Source organism: Nycticebus coucang, chromosome 3 (genome assembly GCF_027406575.1).
Source record: "Nycticebus coucang isolate mNycCou1 chromosome 3, mNycCou1.pri, whole genome shotgun sequence".
NCBI classification, from domain to species: Eukaryota; Metazoa; Chordata; class Mammalia; order Primates; family Lorisidae; genus Nycticebus; species Nycticebus coucang.
In genome coordinates, this window is record NC_069782.1 from 80,306,510 (window position 1) to 80,324,455 (window position 17,946).

The following is a 17,946-nucleotide window of genomic DNA, read 5'->3' on the forward strand; positions in this document are numbered from 1 at the left end:
TATAAGTCATCTAATCGTCCCATATTTGTTAAGCATCTAACAAGTTTAAGGTTCCCAGTATGTGATAGGAAACAGAGAGTGAGATGAGTAACTGTCAGCACAGGTGTAGGCTAATGCCTACCTTAACAGGTTATTCTAATAATTCACAATAAAATGTATGGTAGATACACAAGTGGTCACTAGTGTAATTTCTTAAAATGAAATTAGAGATGCAGAATATATACACAAGAAGAAAAACAACAGAACAAGCTGGCGCTGTAAGCACTACAGAAGCATAGAAATAAAGAAATTACCAAGCACCCAGTTGAAATGAAACTTCTCAGAGAAAGCCTACAAAGGCAGGGCTTAGACAAGCAGGGAAAAGGAGGTCACAAAGCGTAAAAGAGAAGCAAAGATAAAAGCTAGAGAATTGGAGCCATAATACAGTAAGCCAAGTATGAAATCAAATGATTAGGCAAAAGTATGTATATAGATTAGGACTAAATCATGAGCTAGAGAGAATAAAACTTGTATGAACATAACAAAAGAGAACATCTGGGCGGCGCCTGTGGCTCAACGGGTAGGGTGCCGGTCCCATATGCCGGAGGTGGCGGGTTCAAGCCCAGCCCCGGCCAAAAAAAAAAAAAAAACAAAAGAGAACATCAAGTCCCAATGCCTAAACCACAAATTTTTACTGGCTGTACTTTTCCTCTACTGGAAAAATTGTACTGGGACAATATTCTGTTAAGAAAATACACCACCAACTCTCAAAATACCATTAAGATTAATACAAATGTGGTTGTATTTCTATGACATAATTGTGATTATTAATTACAGTTAACCTTCTTCAGAAGAATATTAAGCAAATTGATGGGCATTATTCAAAATGACCTAGAAATGAGAAAGAAAAGCCATATTTCTTTTTTTTTTTTTTTTTTTTTTGTAGAGACAGAGTCTCACCTTATTGCCCTCAGTAGAGTGCCGTGGCATCACACAGCTCACAGCAACCTCCAAATCCTTGGGCTTACGTGATTCTCTTGCCTCAGCCTCCCGAGCAGCTGGGACTACAGGCGCCCGCCACAACGCCCGGCTATTTTTTTTTGTTGCAGTTTGGCCGGGGCTGGGTTTGAACCCGCCACCCTCGGCATATGGGGCCGGCGCCCTACCCGCTGAGCCACAGGCGCCGCCCGAAAAGCCATATTTCTTAATGGACAGATAATGTTTAACAGAGATTTACAAACCATTAGTTTACAAATAATGCTTATGCTTCTTTAACCTCAGAAAAGAGACTAGTGGCTCAGAGCCTGTAGCTCAGTGGCTAGGGCGACAGCCATACACACCAGAGCTGGTGGGTTTGAATCCAGCGCGGGCCTGCTAAACAACGACAACTACAACCAAAAAATACCCGGGAGTTGTGGCAGGCGCCTGTAGTCCCAGATACTCAGGAGGCTGAGGCAAGAAAATCGTTTAAGACCAAGAGTTTGAGGCTGCTGTGAGCTGTGACGCCACAACACTCTACCCTGGGCGACAGCTTGAGACTCTGTCTCAAAAAAAAAAAGAAAAGAGACTAGTTACATATAAATATGTATTTATGAAACACATTTAAATTTTAATGAACAAAATGTTTAAATGATTTATCAAAGGCTGAAACAGTTTACATTCTAACTAAACCTGACCTAGGAAAAATTACAACTAAAACAGTCAAATTAACATAAAGAATATGGCAGAGAATTTTTTATTGCAGTTTTTAATGTGAACATTCTTTTACAATGTCCATTTATCTAACAGGAACAAAGAAATAGAACAAAAAGAAATATAACAGTTTTAGGAGTTTTTATCACCACACTTCTGAAACACACATCCATTTAATACCATTTTATGCCAAAAAAGATACTTTTCCTTCTTGAAATTCAATTTAAATACTCTCTAAATTTAATTCAATTAATGAGATAAATTTGTTCAACTGCATTATTAAAATGTAACTTTATAACTTTAAAGTCTCTTAAAACATTTTTAAAAATACTTCTAACTACACAAAGAAACAATCTTTGGCTTATTTGAAATGCTAAATTATACAAAAGTAAAACCTTTGAAAGAATAAGTTAAGTAGTGACTTTTACAAATATTTAAGAATGGTACCTTTGAGGGAGGTGGCGGAGAAGGGGCTTGCTGGGGAAGATGTCTAATTCTCTTGCTCCCTATGTGGGGGCAGGGCTAAAGACAGAGGCAAATACATATTCCAGCCTGCCAGCGCCTGTCCAAACTTTAAGAGGAATGGTAGGCTCTGGAACAAAGAACTGGTAACTTGATCTCTTTTCCTTCTCTCCTCCTTCACAGCAACAGTTGGAAAGTAATTTAACCTCTCAAAATGGCATCTTTGTGCTATTCACTAGCACAGCATAAGGAAAAAAACAAATCAAATCTTTTAAAAATGATTTTCGCTTGACAGATAGTATTATTTTTGCATCCTACTTACACGAGGCAATTATAAAGGAAGATTTCACTACTTGAATAAAATGTCTGCTACCCAGTATTAAAAATGCAGCTCGAGTTTTAAGAGCAATCAATCTTTAAATCCTGGTGGCTACGAGAATTAATGCAAGCTATGCATTTTTAATTCTCTTATGATCTTTTCATTTACCTTAATTTAATAAAGGAAATAAGTGAGTCTGGAAATATGTAAAAGAACAATATTATAGAAAGTTGAAAAAAGATTTGCTAGGGAGACCAAAGGGTGCATTGGACTTTCTCACCACTGACAAAAATTTTTAAAGGCATTCTAAAATTATTATTTTATTTATTTTATTCTTTTTTGAGACAGAGCCTCAAGCTGTCACCCTGGGTAGAGTACCGGGGCATAACAGCTCACAGCAACCTCCAACTCCTGGGCTCAAGTGATTCTCTTGCCTCAGCCTCCCAAGTAGCTGGGACCACAGGTGCCCGTCACAACACCCAGCTATTTTTTGGTTGCAGTTGTCATTTTTGTTTGGCAGGCCCAGGCTGGATTCGAACCCTCCAGCTCTGGTGTATGTGGCCGGCACCTTAGCTGCTTGAGCCATGGCATTCTAAAATTAATAGCAACAGTATTTTATATAATTTTTATACCCTTTAAGGCACTTCTACATTCATGACTTAATTCAATTCTCACAATAGTGTGAGTTAGGTGGATCTCATGTGCTTATCTGAGCCAGATACAAAGAGTTTAGTGGAAACCTCTTGACTCCAGCTTATAGCCCTAAACTATTAATTCTATTTCAGTACATGTTGGCAAGCATTATTATTGTCCCTTCTTTTATCAAAGAAGAAACAAGTTCTGAGATTTAAGTAACTTGCCTAAAATCACTGTGCTGATACTCAGCAGAACAAGTTTCAATCCAGGTCCAATCCAGCTCTTATTCCTAAGCACAACTATAGTCCTTACTGTTATCAAAAGGAAGAGATAAAATTAATAGTTTAAAGTTACACAGCTGACTAAAAATCAACTATGGCAGCAGAGTAATAGTCCCTGCAAAGACAACCAACATACTAATCTCAGAACCTCTGAATATGATACTTAAATGGCAAAAGGGACTTTGCAGATGTAACTAAGGGTGCAAATTTGAGATAAGGAGATAATCCTGGATTACCCCAGTGGACCCAATCTAATCACAAGTCCTCTTTTCTCAGCTGTGGTTAGGAGAGAAAGGGATGACAAAAGATCAGAGATGAGACCTTGTTGACACAAAGATAAGCAGGAAGGGGGGCCATGAGCCAAGGAATGTAGCTGGCCTCTACAAGCTGGAAAAGGCAAAGAATCACAGCCTACAAATTCCAGAAAGGAACACATCCCTGTGGACGATGTTGATTTTAGCCTGGTAAGACCTGTGATGACCTACAGAACTGTAAGATAATAAATGTGTGCTCTTCAAACCATTACATTTATGGTAACTTGTTACAACAGCAATAGAAAATTATACATCAACTACACTACATATTGACTGTTCTGTACTTTAACTGAATATTGTCTTACATTTCTAAAAAAACTGTTAATGAGCAAATACAGCATCAAAAAATCAGACATTCTTTCCTCTGTATAGATGAAATAAAAATAGTCAATTCAATGTGATCTTGTTGCTTAATGATATTCTGGTCCAATGATATACTTTTTGACTCTTCTAACAAGTCAACTGTAAGTAAAAAACCCTGACTAAAACACATACACAACTTTCTTTTTCCTGTCCACACTGTGTGTGTTTGGGGGCATAAAGTAGAAGAATGATCAAAGAACATAGAGTAGCTGACAGAAAGACTGACTCCAATGAGGACCAAAAACCACTGGGATCTGTAAGCAGAGGTGGCAGAAGACTTAGAACGGAACAAGGCAGTGGGCTATTGAATAGAAAGTGTAATAGTGAATATAGTTCAAATATGTATCAAGAAACCGTTCTGGATATAATAAAAAGTAAGTTAGTCCTTGATTTAGGTACTATTCTTATCATTTACATACAAGGAAACCGAGCACACCAAACAACTATATAATTTAGGAAGGTTACTGTATCATCACACTTAAATCTGTTCAACAAAATCCAAATACCATTGTGATTTGACACCTACCACACCCGTTTTAAAATACAAACTTACTGTCTGGACAAGGTGGCTCACACCTACAATCCTAGCACTCTGGGAGGCCAAGGCAGGCGCATCACTTGAGCTCAGGTGTTTTGAGACCAGCCCAAGCAAGAGACCCAATCTCTACTAAAAATAGAAAAAATTGGGGTAATCATTCTAGTGATTCCCTCCATGCGCATAGTATCTGGAAATAAACATTTCTCTTACTAATCTGCCTTAGTTGTAAGCTGATCTTCAAGCAAACTTTTTTTTTTTTTTTGGTAGAGACAGAGTTTCACTTTACTGCCCTCGGCCGTGCGTTACACAGCTCACAGCAACCTCCAACTCCTGGGCTTAGGCGATTCTCCTGCCTCAGCCTCCCGAGTAGCTAGGACTACAGGCGCCTGCCACAACGCCCGGCTATTTTTTTGTTGCAGTTTGGCAGGGGCTGGGTTTGAACCCGCCACCCTCGGTATATGGAGCCGGTGCCCTGCTCAATGAGCCACAGGCGCCGCCCCTTCAAGCAAACTTTTAGGGGGAAAAAAGGATGAGTTTTGCCTTGTTGCAGTGAGCAGGGTCTCAAAGCCCACCTGCTCTTCTGAAAGGTGCAGTGAGGTAGACTGGAACTCCAACTAGCTGGCACGTGCGTGGGGAGATACTTTACTTACCAGTCGGACTCCCAGTTTTCCTCTCTGTGGGCTCCACTTGAGCAGATGGTAAAACATTGTTGTCCTTTTCAAAATTAAGATTAATGAGAGAAAAGTTTTATGAGTGACTAGTCTTCTGAGCTACTCTGGTATTTATGTTTTGGTACTTTGTGGTGTATGAATATTCATATTGTTTGGTTCATCTCCTCTCAGAAACAGCTTTTATCGCTGTTGTCATTGCTTGCTTTTGTTTTGTCCATTGCCCTTCTCTGTTGTTTTGTCTAAAGAGGGTTGCCATAGGGCGGAACTTAGGCCTTAGCTCCCCAGGAGCCCATTCAAACCGACCCTGGTTACAGGGCTCTGATGAGTCCAGTGTCTTTTAAGACAAAATTTGTTGTGGTCCCTGAAATAAAAACCTTGTGAGGTTTCCTTCTTGTCCTATTTTATGCCTTGGGGCTTGAATTGCAACTGAATGGGAATTTTCTCCTCAGTCTCTGCCATGGGGGGCAGGGAGCATGTTTTGCCAGGAACACATCATGCAGCCAGTCCGGAGAGACTGGGAGTCTGAGACATGTAAAAGTCTAAGCAGCACTGCAAGTTCTGAATAGTGAGTTTTTGTCACTGTCTATTCTATCATAAATCTATTTCTGAGAGTGAATTTTTGGGAATCTTGGAAACAGCCCTTTCAGTGAAGAGGCACTGGGCCTTCTTTGTGTCCTCTCTGGGTTATACAGAGAGATGGGATTAAGTTGCTTTCCAAACAAGCATACTATTGTGATTAAAGGCCAAAAGATAGATCCTTTAAATTAAAAGGCTTATAAATTTTCTTAGAAAAAAAATACAAATGAAAATAGAAAAAATTAGCATGGCGAGGTGGTGGGCATCTGTTGTCCCAGTGACTCAGGAGGCTGAGGCAGGGGGAACACTTGAGTCCAGGAGTTTGAGGCTGCTGTGAGCTAGGCTGATACCAGGGTATTCTAGCCAACAGTGAGACTCTGTCTCAAAAAATAAAATAAAATAGGGTGGCACCAGTAGCTCAATGGGTAGGGCACCAGCCACATACAACGAGGCTGGCAGGTTCAAACCCAGCCCAGGCCAGCTAAAAAAAAAAAAAAAAAAGACAACTGCAACAAAAAAAATAGCAGTGCATTGTGGCAGGCACCTGTAGTCCCAGCTACTTGGGAAACTAAGGCAAGAGAACTGCTTAAGCCCATGAGTTTGAGGTTGCTGTGTGGTGTGATACCATGGCACGCTACCCAGAACAACAGCATGAGACACTGTCTTAAATAAATAAATGAAAAAATCGGTCACTTCATACTGGTCAAGGGAACAATAAAAGAAAAGGACATTTCGAGTGGTGCCTGTGGCTCAGTGAGTAGGGTGCCGGCCCCATATACCGAGGGTGGCGGGTTCAAACCCAGCCCCAGCTGAACTGCAACCAAAAAATAGCCGGGCGTTGTGGCGGGCGCCTGTAATCCCAGCTGCTCGGGAGGCTGAGGCAGGAGAATCGTGGAAGCCCAAGAGCTAGAGGTTGCTGTGAGTCCTGTGACATCATGGCACTCTACTGAAGGCGGTAAAGTGAGACTCTGTCTCTACAAAAAAAAAAAAAAAGAAAAGGACATTTCGATTCTAAATATTTATGTATATCACATAAGTGCTCCCAGATTTATGAAACAGACCTTAACTGGTCTGAGCAATATGATATCCCATAACATTGTAATAGCGGACTTTAACACTGCTCTTACAGAACTGGATGATCCTCTGAGCAGAAACTATACAAAGATACAAAGGACTTAAACACAACCCTAGAACAACTGGGCATAATAGACATATACAGAACACTCATCCCAAAGGTAAGGAATATATATATGTTCTTCTCATCAGCCCACAAAACATTCTCCAAAATAGATCATATCCTAGGACACAAATAAAGCTTCAACAAAAATCAAATGAATTAAAATTATACCTTGTATCTTTTCCAACTACAAGGCAATAAAGGTGGAACTCAACTACAACAAAAATTTTCATCCCCACATAAAGGTATGGAAACTTAAACAACCTTATGCTGAATGACAGTTCAAGGAAGAAATAAAGGAGGAAATTGTTAAATTCTCAAACATAACAACAATGAAGACACAAGCCACTAAAACCTGTGGGATACTGCAAAAGCAGTCCTAAGAAGGAAATTTAATACATTAGATGCCTACTACTGAAAAACAGAAAGACCTAATGAAAGACAAAAAGATATCAACAACCAGGTGGCACCTGTGGCTCAAAGGGGTAGGGCGCTGGCCCCATATGCCAGAGATGGCAGGTTCAAACCCAGCCCTGGGCAAAAACTGCAAAAAAAAAAAAAAAAAAGATATCAAGAACCTAAAGAATCCTCTTAAGGAAATGGAAAAAGAAGAGCAATCCAATTCTAAACCCAGCAGAAGAAAAGAAATAACTAAAATTAAATCAGAAATAAATGAAATAGAAAACAAAAGAATCATTCCAAAAAGTAATGAAACAAAGTGGGTTCTTCAAAAAGATAAATAAAACTGACAAACCACTGACCAGATTAACTAGAAACGGAAAAGTAAAATCTTTAATAACCTCAATCATAAATGAAAAGGGAGAAAGAACTAATACTACTGAGATATAAGAGATTACCTCTGACTACTACAAAAAACTCTATGCTCAGAAATTTGAAAATATGGAGGAAATGGACCAATACCTGGAATCACGCTATCTCCCTAGACTTAACCACAAAGAAATAGATCTCTTACAAACAGACCAATATCAAACACTGAGACTGAAGAAACAACAAAAAAGCTTCTAACAAAAAACAAGCCCAGGACCAGATGGCTTCATACTAGAATTCTATCACACCTTCAAAGATGAGCTTGTACCTATACTATAGAACCTATTCCAAAACATTGAGAAGGAAGGAACTTTTCCCTAACACATTCTATGAAGCAAACATATCCATGATTCCAAAACAAGGAAAGAACCCAACTGAAAAGGAGAACTACACCCCAATTTCACTAATGAATACTGATGCAAAAATACTCAAAAAAATTTTGGCTAAAAGATTGCAGCTACACATTAAAAAATTATACATCTCGGGCGGCGCCTGTGGCTCAGTGAGCAGGGCGCCGGCCCCATATACCAGATGGCGGATTCAAACCCGGCCCAGGCCAAACTGCAACAAAAAAATAGCTGGGCGTTGTGGCGGGCGCCTACAGTCCCAGCTACTCACTCGGGAGGCTGAGGCAGGAGAATCGCCTAGGCCCAGGAGTTGGAGGTTGCTGTGAGCTGTGTGACGCCACGGCACTCTACTGAGGGCGATAAAGTGAAACTCTGTCTCTACAAAAAAAAAAAAAAAAAAATTATACATCTCAATCAAGTAGGCTTCATCCCAGAGACAGGAGGCAGGTTTAACATACGCAAATCCATGCACGTAATTTACCATATCAAGAAAAGCAAAAACAAAGACAATATGATATGATCCTCTCAACAGAAGCAGAAAAGGCATTTGATAAAATTCAGCATTCTTTTCTAACAAGAACAATTAAGAAAACAGGCATAAGCAGCACATTTCTTAAACTGCCTGGAGCCATCTTTGACAAATCCACAGCTACTATCATACTGAATGGAGTAAAACTGAAAGCTTTTCCACTTAGAACTGGAACCGGACAAGAATGTCCATTCTATGTTAACCAGTGTGATGAAAATGTGCAAAACTGTTTATAAAACCAGTGTATGGTGCCACATGATCGCATTAATGTACACAGCTATGATTTAATATTAATTAAAAAAAAAAAACAATGTCCACTATTGCCACTACTGTTCATCATAGTGCTGGAAGTTCTAGCCAATGTAATCAGGCAAGAGGAGGATATAAAAGGCATCCAAATGGGGTCAGAGGAGGTCAAACTCTCTCTTTTTGCTGATGATATGATCTTATACTAACAAAACCTCAGAAAATCAACCACAAAACTCCCGGAAGTGATCAAGAAATACAGTAATGTCTCAGGCTATAAAATGTCCACAAATCAGTAGCTTTTCCACAAACCAGTAACAGCCAAGTTGAGAAGCAATTCAAGGACACAATTCCCTTCACAGTAGCTTCAAAGAAAATGAAATACTTAGGAATATACCTAACAAAAGAGATGAGGGATCTCTTTTGAATTATGAAAGAGAATTATGAAACCTGCCTATAATCCTAGCACTCTGGGAGGCCAAAGTGGGTGGATTGTTTCGGCTTAGGGGTTCAAGACCTGCCTGAGCAAGAGTGAGACCACCCCCCTCAATCTCTTAAAAAAAAAAAAAAATAGTTGGGCATTATGGCAGGTACCTGTGGTCCCAGCTACCCAGGACGCTGAGCCAAGAGGATCATTTGAGTCCAAAAGTTTAAGGTTGCTATGAGCTATGACACTATGGCACTCTACAGAGATTCTGCCTATTTAAAAAAAAGAAGAAATTATGAAACCCTAACAAAAGAAACAGCAGGGCAGCGCCTGTGGCTCAGTGTAGGGTGCCAGCCCCATATACCAAAGGTGGTGGGTTCGAACCCAGCCCCAGACAAACTGCAACAAATAAATAGCCGGGCGTAGTACCTGTAGTTCCAGCTACTCAGGAGGCTGAGGCAAGAGAATCACCTAAGCCCAAGAGCTGAAGGCTGCTATGAGCTGTGAAGCCACAGCACTCTACCGAGGGCAACAAAGTGAGACTCTGTCTCTAAAAAAAAGAAAGAGAAAGAAACAGCAGAAGACATTAACAAATGGAAGGACATACCATGCTCTTGGCTGTTCTACCCAAAGCAATCTACCCATTTAATGCAATCCCCTTTTAAAATACCAACATCATACTTTAATGAACTCAAGAAAATAGTACTTCATTTTGTATAGAACCAGAAAAAAACCCTATATAGCCAAAGAAATTCTTAGTAACAAAAACAAAGCCTGAGGCATCACTCTACCAGACTTTAGGTTATATTACAAGTCCACATCAAAACAGCATGGTATTGGCACAAAAAAGCATAGACATATGGAACAGAATAGAAAACCAAGATATGAAACCAGTCTTTAAAAGCCATCTGATCTTGGATAAATCAAACAAAAGTACACACTAGAAAAAAGAATTCCTATTCAATAAATGGTGCTGGGAGAACTGGATAACCACATGTAGGAGACTAAAAACTCAATCCACACCTTTTACCACTACAAAAAATTGACTTACAATAGATAAAAGATTAAGGTCTAAGACATGAAATGATAAAAATCCTAGACGAAAGCATGAGAAAAATTCTTGATGACGTCAGCTTAGGGAAAGATTTTACAAAGAAGACTTCAGCAGCAATCACAGCAACAAAAATAAACAAATGGGAATTAATTAAACTGAAAAGCTTCTGCACAGCTAAGGATACAACAATTAAAGCAAACAGACAACTTTCAGAATGGCGACGGAGACTTGCACAGTATGAATCTAAGAAAGAGTTGATAACTAGAATCTACAAAGAACTCAATCAACAAAAAAAGAGCAAACAAGCCCATCCACCACTGGGCAAGATACATAAATAGAACCTTCTCAGGGGAAGATAGACAAGTGGCTAACAAACATGAACAAAATGTTCATTGTCCCTCATCATTAGAGAAATGCAAATCAAAACCACCCTGAGATAATCACCTAAGTGAGAACAGCCCACATCACAAAATCTCAAAGCTCACCTGGATGTGGATGGAAGGGAACAGTTTTATACTGTGGTTGGGACTGCAAACTAATACAACCTCTTTGGAAAGAAGAATAGAAGTATAGAATCCTCAAAGAACTCAAATTAGACCTCCCACAACCCCATATATACCTAGAAGAAAAAAATCATTTTATCATATAAGGATATTTGCACTAGACTGTCTATCACAGCTCAATTTACAATTGCCAAATTGTGGAAACAACCCAAGTGCCCACCAACCCAGGAATGGCTTAACAAGCTGTGGTATATGTATACCGTGGAATACTACTAAGCCACAGGAAAAGATGGAGACTTTACACCTTTTGTATTAACGTGGATGGAGTTGAAACACATTCTTCCTAGTAAAAAAAAGTATTAAAAGAATGGAGAAGCAAGTATCCAATGTATTCAATACTAACATGAAGCCAGTAGATGATCTAATACATGCCCACATAAGAGAAAAACTCGTATCAATTTAAGGTGGGGGAGGAGGAATATGGGAGAGGAGAAGAAGGGATGAGTGTGCTCCTATTTAATGGCCACAATGATAGGGTGTGTAGCACACTTCTTGGGATTGGAACACAATTATAAGAGGGACTACCTAACAAATGCAAACAGTATAACCTATTTCTTTGAACCTTCAAATTAACCTGAAATGTTAAAAAAAATAGTAAAATAAAATTATGATCCTTCCCCCAGCTACTCGAGAGGCTGAGACAAGAGAATCACCTAAACCCAGGATTTGGGAGGTTGCTGTGAGCTGTGACACCACAGCACTCTACCAAAGGTGACAAAGTGAGACTCTGTCTCTTAAAAAAAAAAAAAAAAAAAGGTGATCCTTCCAATAAAAATAAAATAAAAATTTACATCTTTTTTCTCCTTGAACCTATAATTCCATTAAATTTGCCCCACATATAATAATTTCTAATTCCTAAAAGTCTTATTACTCACTCGGTCATACATTTCTGGGAAAAAAAAATGGGAATTTAAAAAAATTTTGTTTTACCATAAATAAGCCTCTAAGTATTTAAAAATTAATTGGAATTCAATTACCACTACATTTATTAGTATACAATTGATTTAAATGACAAATCTAAATCTGATAAGTAATTTACATTAAACGTAAAAATTTTGCCAGAAATGTACCTCTAAGATGAATAAGACTTTTTTTCTGGCGGCGCCTGTGGGTCAGTTGGTAAGGCACCGGCCCTATATACCGAGGGTGGCGGGTTCAAACCCGGCCCCAGCTGAACTGCAACCAAAAAATAGCTGGGCGTTGTGGCAGGTGCCTGTAGTCCCAGCTACTCGGGAGGCTGAGGCAAGAGAATCGCTTAAGCCCAGGAGTTGGAGGTTGCTGTGAGCTATGTGATGCCATGGCACTCTACCAAGGGCCATAAAGTGAGACTGTCTCTACCAAAAAAAAAAAAAAAGACTTTTTTCAATTAGTTCATGTATATCTTTGAATAATTATTAAAATGGAACATGATTCAGTAATTTTACTTCTACTTTTCTGTGTGTGTGTGTTTTAAAGAAAGCAGAGAAATCTTATTCATAGAAGCAGGTAAGAGGGAATGAAAGGAATTGTGTCAGTTGCATCACAAAGCTTTTAAAATGCCTCCTGAGTTCATCTGTTGAAAATTCCCATGGTGATATACCATCAAAAATATTTTTAATGACTTCATAGTTAACAAATTATTTTTGAATATTGGAACTGAAAAATCCTTTAGTTTTGTTAGAATCTATAAAATTGGACAGCATTAAAGAATTTGTTCCACAAAGGTCAGGGCCACTTACTTAACACTAACACCAATATCTAGAATCACAACTTTAGGGATTCCTTAGGTTTGGCCTCATTTTTGCAGATAAAATTCACATATCATAAAATATACTGTTTTAAAGTGTGCGATTCAGTGGCTATCAGCATATTCACCAAGTTATATAACCAAAACCACGATCTAATTCTAGGATATTTTCATCACCCTGAAAAAACCCTCGTAACAGTCATACCCATCCATAGGTCACTATTTATGTCCCCAGGCCACTAATCTTTCTCTACAGATTCCCCTTTTCTGGACATTTCATTTAAAATGGTAAAATGTGTGATCTTTTGTGACTTTTTTCACTTTGCGTATTTTCAAAGTTTATCCATGTTGTACCATGACTCAGTACTTTATTTCTTCTCATGGATGAATATTTCCCTGCAAAGCTAGACTATATTCTGTTCATCTACTTATTAATTGATGGACATCTGGGTTGTTTCCACCACTTGGCTATTATAAATAATGCTATCAACTTTCATGTACAAGTTTCTGTGTGAAGGTGGCCTTTTTTTTTGAGACAGTTTCACTATGTTGCCCTGGGCAGAGTGCTGGGCCATTACAGCTCACAGCAACCTCAAACTCTTGGGCTCAAGTAATTCTCTTGCCTCAGCCTCCCAAGTAGCTGGGACTATAGGTGCCCAGCCACAACACCCGGCTATTTTGGGGTTGTAGTTGTCATTGTTGTTTGACGGGGCTGGGCTGGATTCAAACCCACCAGCTCCAGTGTATGTGGCTAGAGCCCTAACCGCTGAGCTACAGGTGCCAAGCTGGCTTAATTCTCTTGGGTATGTGAGTAGAATTGAGACTATTTAACTTTTTAAGGAATTGCTAATCTGTTTCCCAAAGCAGCTATACCACTTACTGTACATCACCACCAGCAGTGTATGAAGGTTCTATTTCTCCACAGTGTCACCAACACTTGCTGTTACCTATCTTTTTGATTATCAGGACCCTAATGGGTATGAAATAGAAATTACTGTGATTTTGATTTGCATTTCTCTAATGACCATGATATCTCCATTAACGTATCAGCTGCTTGTGCATCTTTGAAAAGGTATCTATTCAAATCCTTTGCCCATTTTTAAATTGAGTTGTTTGGCCTTTTAGGTTAGTTATAACTTGTTAGCTATAGGTGTTCTGAATGTATTCTAGACACAAGCTGTTTTTCAGATATATGATTTACATTTTCTCTCACTCTGTAGGCTGTCTTTTCATCCTATTGATAGTATACTTTGATGCACACAGGTTTTTAATTTTGATGGAGTACAATTTATGTTGTCTCTGACTGCTTGTGTTTCTAATGTTGTATGGAAGAAATCACCGCCTAATCCAAGATCACAAGGATTTACACCTATGTTTTCTTCTAAGAGTTTTATGGTTTTAGCTCTTACATTTAGGTCCTTGATGTTGAGTTAATTTTTGCATTCTTTTACAATTGAATATCCAGTTGTCCCAGTACCATTCTTTTTTTTTTTTTTAACACAGAGTTCCACCCTATGCCCTGAGCAGAGCACAATGGCGTCATAGCTCACTGCGACCTCAGACTCAGGCTGTGGGCATCCTGCTGCCTCAGCCTCCAGAAGCTGCTGGGTTACAGGCGCTTGCCGAGGTGCCCAGCTGGGTTTTTCCATTTTTTTAGGAGTGGGATCTCACGCTCACTCAGGCAAGTCTCGAACTCCTGAATTCAAACAATTCTCCTTCCTCAGCCTCCCACAGTGCTGGGATTATAGGTATGAGCCCCCATGCCCGGCCCCAGTACCATTCTTTCAGTATCTTGGAATTGTCTTGCTATTCTGTTCATCCCTGATGTTTTCCACTTCAGGGCAAGTACATCATGGTAAGAAAAGGGTCAGGGTTTTTGGTATCTTGGAATTGTCTTGCTCCTGTTCATTCCTGAAGTTTTTCCACTTACAGGTCATGTCATGGTAAGAGGAGGGTCAGGGGAAGAGATATGCCATCCTTTTTTTATATAATGGAAAAGGTTACATTGGAAAAGTGTGAGAAAGGAGAAACCACTAGAAACACTGGTTCAAGGACTATCTATTTTAGGAAAGAGCATATGTGGGAGTTTAAATTTAGGATTTGCAAACTGATTCACCTGAAACCATCATGTGCTCATGTAGCTTCAGGAGTATATGTTTCCACTTTAGCCCTAAGACCAATGTTTGAATACTGCTCTACACTAACACCTCCTAAAAATCACAGCAGGCAAGGAAATGGAATAGGGGGTGGACTATCTCTTGCCTCAGCCTCCTGAGTAGCTGGGACTACAGGTGCCCGCCACAAAGCCCAGCAATTTTTTGTTATTGTTGTTGCAGTTTTGACTGGGGCAGAGTTCGAACCCACCACCCTCAGGGGTAGACTACCATTTGTGATATTTATTTGTCTACCTACCTGTTTATTTGACAGAGTCTCACTCTGCTGCCCAGGCTAAAATGCTGTGGTATCAGCCTAGCTCAAACTCTTGGGTTCAAGTGATCTTCCTCCCTCAGCCTCCCAAGAAGCTGAGACTACAGGTACCAGCCACAACACCTGGTTAATTCTTCTCTATTTTTAGTAGAGACGAGGTCTCTCTCTTGCTTAGGCTGGTCCCAAACTCAAATGATCCTCCAGCCTCGACCTCCCAGAGTGCTAGGATTATAGGCATGAGCCACCACAATGGTCTTGCAGAGGTTCTTAATCAAGGCCCCAGGGCCTCACAGAATTCAGAATCCATTAACTTAGAGGGAAAAAATTACATCTTTATTTTTACTAACCTCAAGCTGAACTTTAAATTTTTCTTTAACTATGAGGGTAGGCAGGACCAACAGCAGCATTAGTATCTGTGACTTTGTAACCAAAAGGAATCAGATACCCTCATCAAACTACTTGCTGCACATAAAGTCTTATTTACACTCATCACTATTTAAAAATTATGGCAGTTGTTAAAACCCACCATTGGGCTATTTAATGAGTTAATAAAAAAACAAATATATCACTGTATCTAAAAATGCCTTAATTACTTTGGTTTTCTTTTTCTTTTTTTTTTTTTGAGGCAGAGTCTCAAGCTGCTGCCCTGGGTAGAGTGCCGTGGTGTCACAGCTCACAGCTCTTGGCATAAGCCTCCTGAGTAGCTAGGACTACAGGTACCCGCGACAACGCCTGGCTATTTTTTTGCTGTTGTTGCAGTTGTCATTGTTGTTTTAGCTGGCCCGGGCTGGGTTCGAACCCTCTAGCCTCAGTGTACATGACTGGCGTCCTACTCACTGAACTATGGGCGCTGCCCTGGTTTTTGGTTTTTTCGTTTTGTTTTGTTTTGTTTGAGACAGTCTCAGTTTTGTCACCCTCCGTAGAATGCTGTGGCATCACAGCTCACAGCAACCTCAAACTCTTGGGCCTCAAGCAATTCTCTTGCCTCAGCCTCCCAAGTAGCTGGGACTATAGGTGCCTGCCACAAGGCTCAGCTATTTTTAGAGATGAGGTCTTGCTCTGGCTGGTCTGGAACTTGTGAACTCAGGTGATCCACCCACCTCAGCCTCCCAGTGTGCTAGGATTATAGGTGTGACCCTGCGTGCCCTGCCTTAAAAATATCTTAATTCCTCTTCCCGGGACGCTGTCTAGAGGCACTCAGAGTGGTGCAGCCTTTGACGTATCGTCACAGGCTTTCCTACAATACAGCCTCTAACAAAACCAGGCTGTCCCAAACTCCTGGTAACAGAATTGTTTACCTTTATACCAAGAAGGTTGAGAAAGCACCAAAATCTGCATGTGGCGTGTGCCCAGGCGGACTTCAAGGAGTTTGCGCTGTGAGACCTAAAGTTCTTATGAGGTTGTCCAGAACAAGAAAACATGTATGGTGGTTCCATGTGTGCTAAATGTATTTGTGACAGGATCAAGCGTGCTTTCCTTATTGAGGAGCAGAAAATCATTGTGAAAGTGTTGAAGGCACAAGCACAAAGTCATAAAGCTAAATAAGAAAATGAAGCTTTTTTTGAGTAATAAAAATTAAGACTGAAAAAAAGTCTTAATTACTTTAATAGCTGCATTTCAATGTAACTGGTTTCCACTATAAACTAGTGTATTTTATTTCACCCACTTAAAAACCTTAGTCTGAAAAGGCAGACAGAAGTTGCCCCCAAAAGTCAAGAATCGTTGTGAAGGAGAAACTGAATAGAATGTTCAGAAAGAGGAAGATGGGAGGTTCCAAAGGTGGGAGATCAATGGGAGAAGAGCGTTTGCCAAGGAAATTCACAGAGCCAGAGAGAAAAGAGGCCCAGTGTGAAATAAAAAAAATAGGAAGGAGGCAGGGAAAAGGCAAAATGCAATGCAGAATGTATGATACCATCTTTATAAAGCACAAAAAGATGGATACATAATTTTGCACTTGTACAAAAAATATTAGGAGGAAACATAAAGCAGCTACAGTGGTTACCAACAAGAAATAAATGGGGGGGGGGGGCCAGTTCAACTTTTTAAAAACAAAAACCACCTAGTTACTTGCAAAGGAATCCCTTTTCTATCTTCCTTAGGATATTTTGGGTATTCTTCCAGGATACTAAGGGTAAGGCCTCAGGCTCTCCAGGAATTCAAGTGATACATTATTTCAATGAATACTGCCCCCCCACTCAAAAAAAATGAGATTTTTTTTTTTTTAATAACAGGGAATGAATTTGCTTTTTGGGAGTGTCACAAAGCAATGGACTTGTGTGAGCCCTTCAAAACATTTGAGTTTTGCATTGAAATAAGCAGGAAATTGGAAGCTTCATCTCCTAGAGTGCTTCCCTCATTATTCAAAACATGTCTGAGACAGGAAATGCCAATAAGCCAAGGATTAATAAGCACAACTTATCAAATATAACAAACATTGATAGTACTTCTCAAATTGAATGGCTACTGCTGGCGTATAGGGAACCTACTGATTTACCACAAGCATGCAGCCACTTTATTGAACTCATTAGATCTCTAAGTTTATTAATTGATTCTCTTGGCTTTTTCTAGATAGGTTACATGCTACGCAAAGAATACAGGCAAACAGTACACATTTTGACTTTCCCTTCAAACTATTATTACCTTTTTTCACTTAGCCACTCTTATTTAATTGGCTGGGCCTCCAGCATTAACAACAGCATTACCAGGTGAGTTTGCTATGCTGGGTAGTTCTACCTTTTATCAGATTGAAGAAGTTTCCTTGTCTTCTTAAAACTAGTCTATCCCAAGTAGT

At 39.7% G+C, this 17,946-nt stretch overlaps 1 protein-coding gene and 1 pseudogene across 3 annotated transcripts in view; one reads left to right on the forward strand and one right to left on the reverse strand.

Moving 5' to 3' along the window:
* LOC128581044 (60S ribosomal protein L34-like) overlaps positions 1-16,700 on the forward strand; it is a 44,238-nt pseudogene extending 27,538 nt beyond the window's left edge.
* BMPR1A (bone morphogenetic protein receptor type 1A) overlaps positions 1-17,946 on the reverse strand; it is a 191,765-nt gene that overhangs the window by 145,174 nt on the left and 28,645 nt on the right. The gene's annotated exons all lie outside the window — the stretch shown is intronic.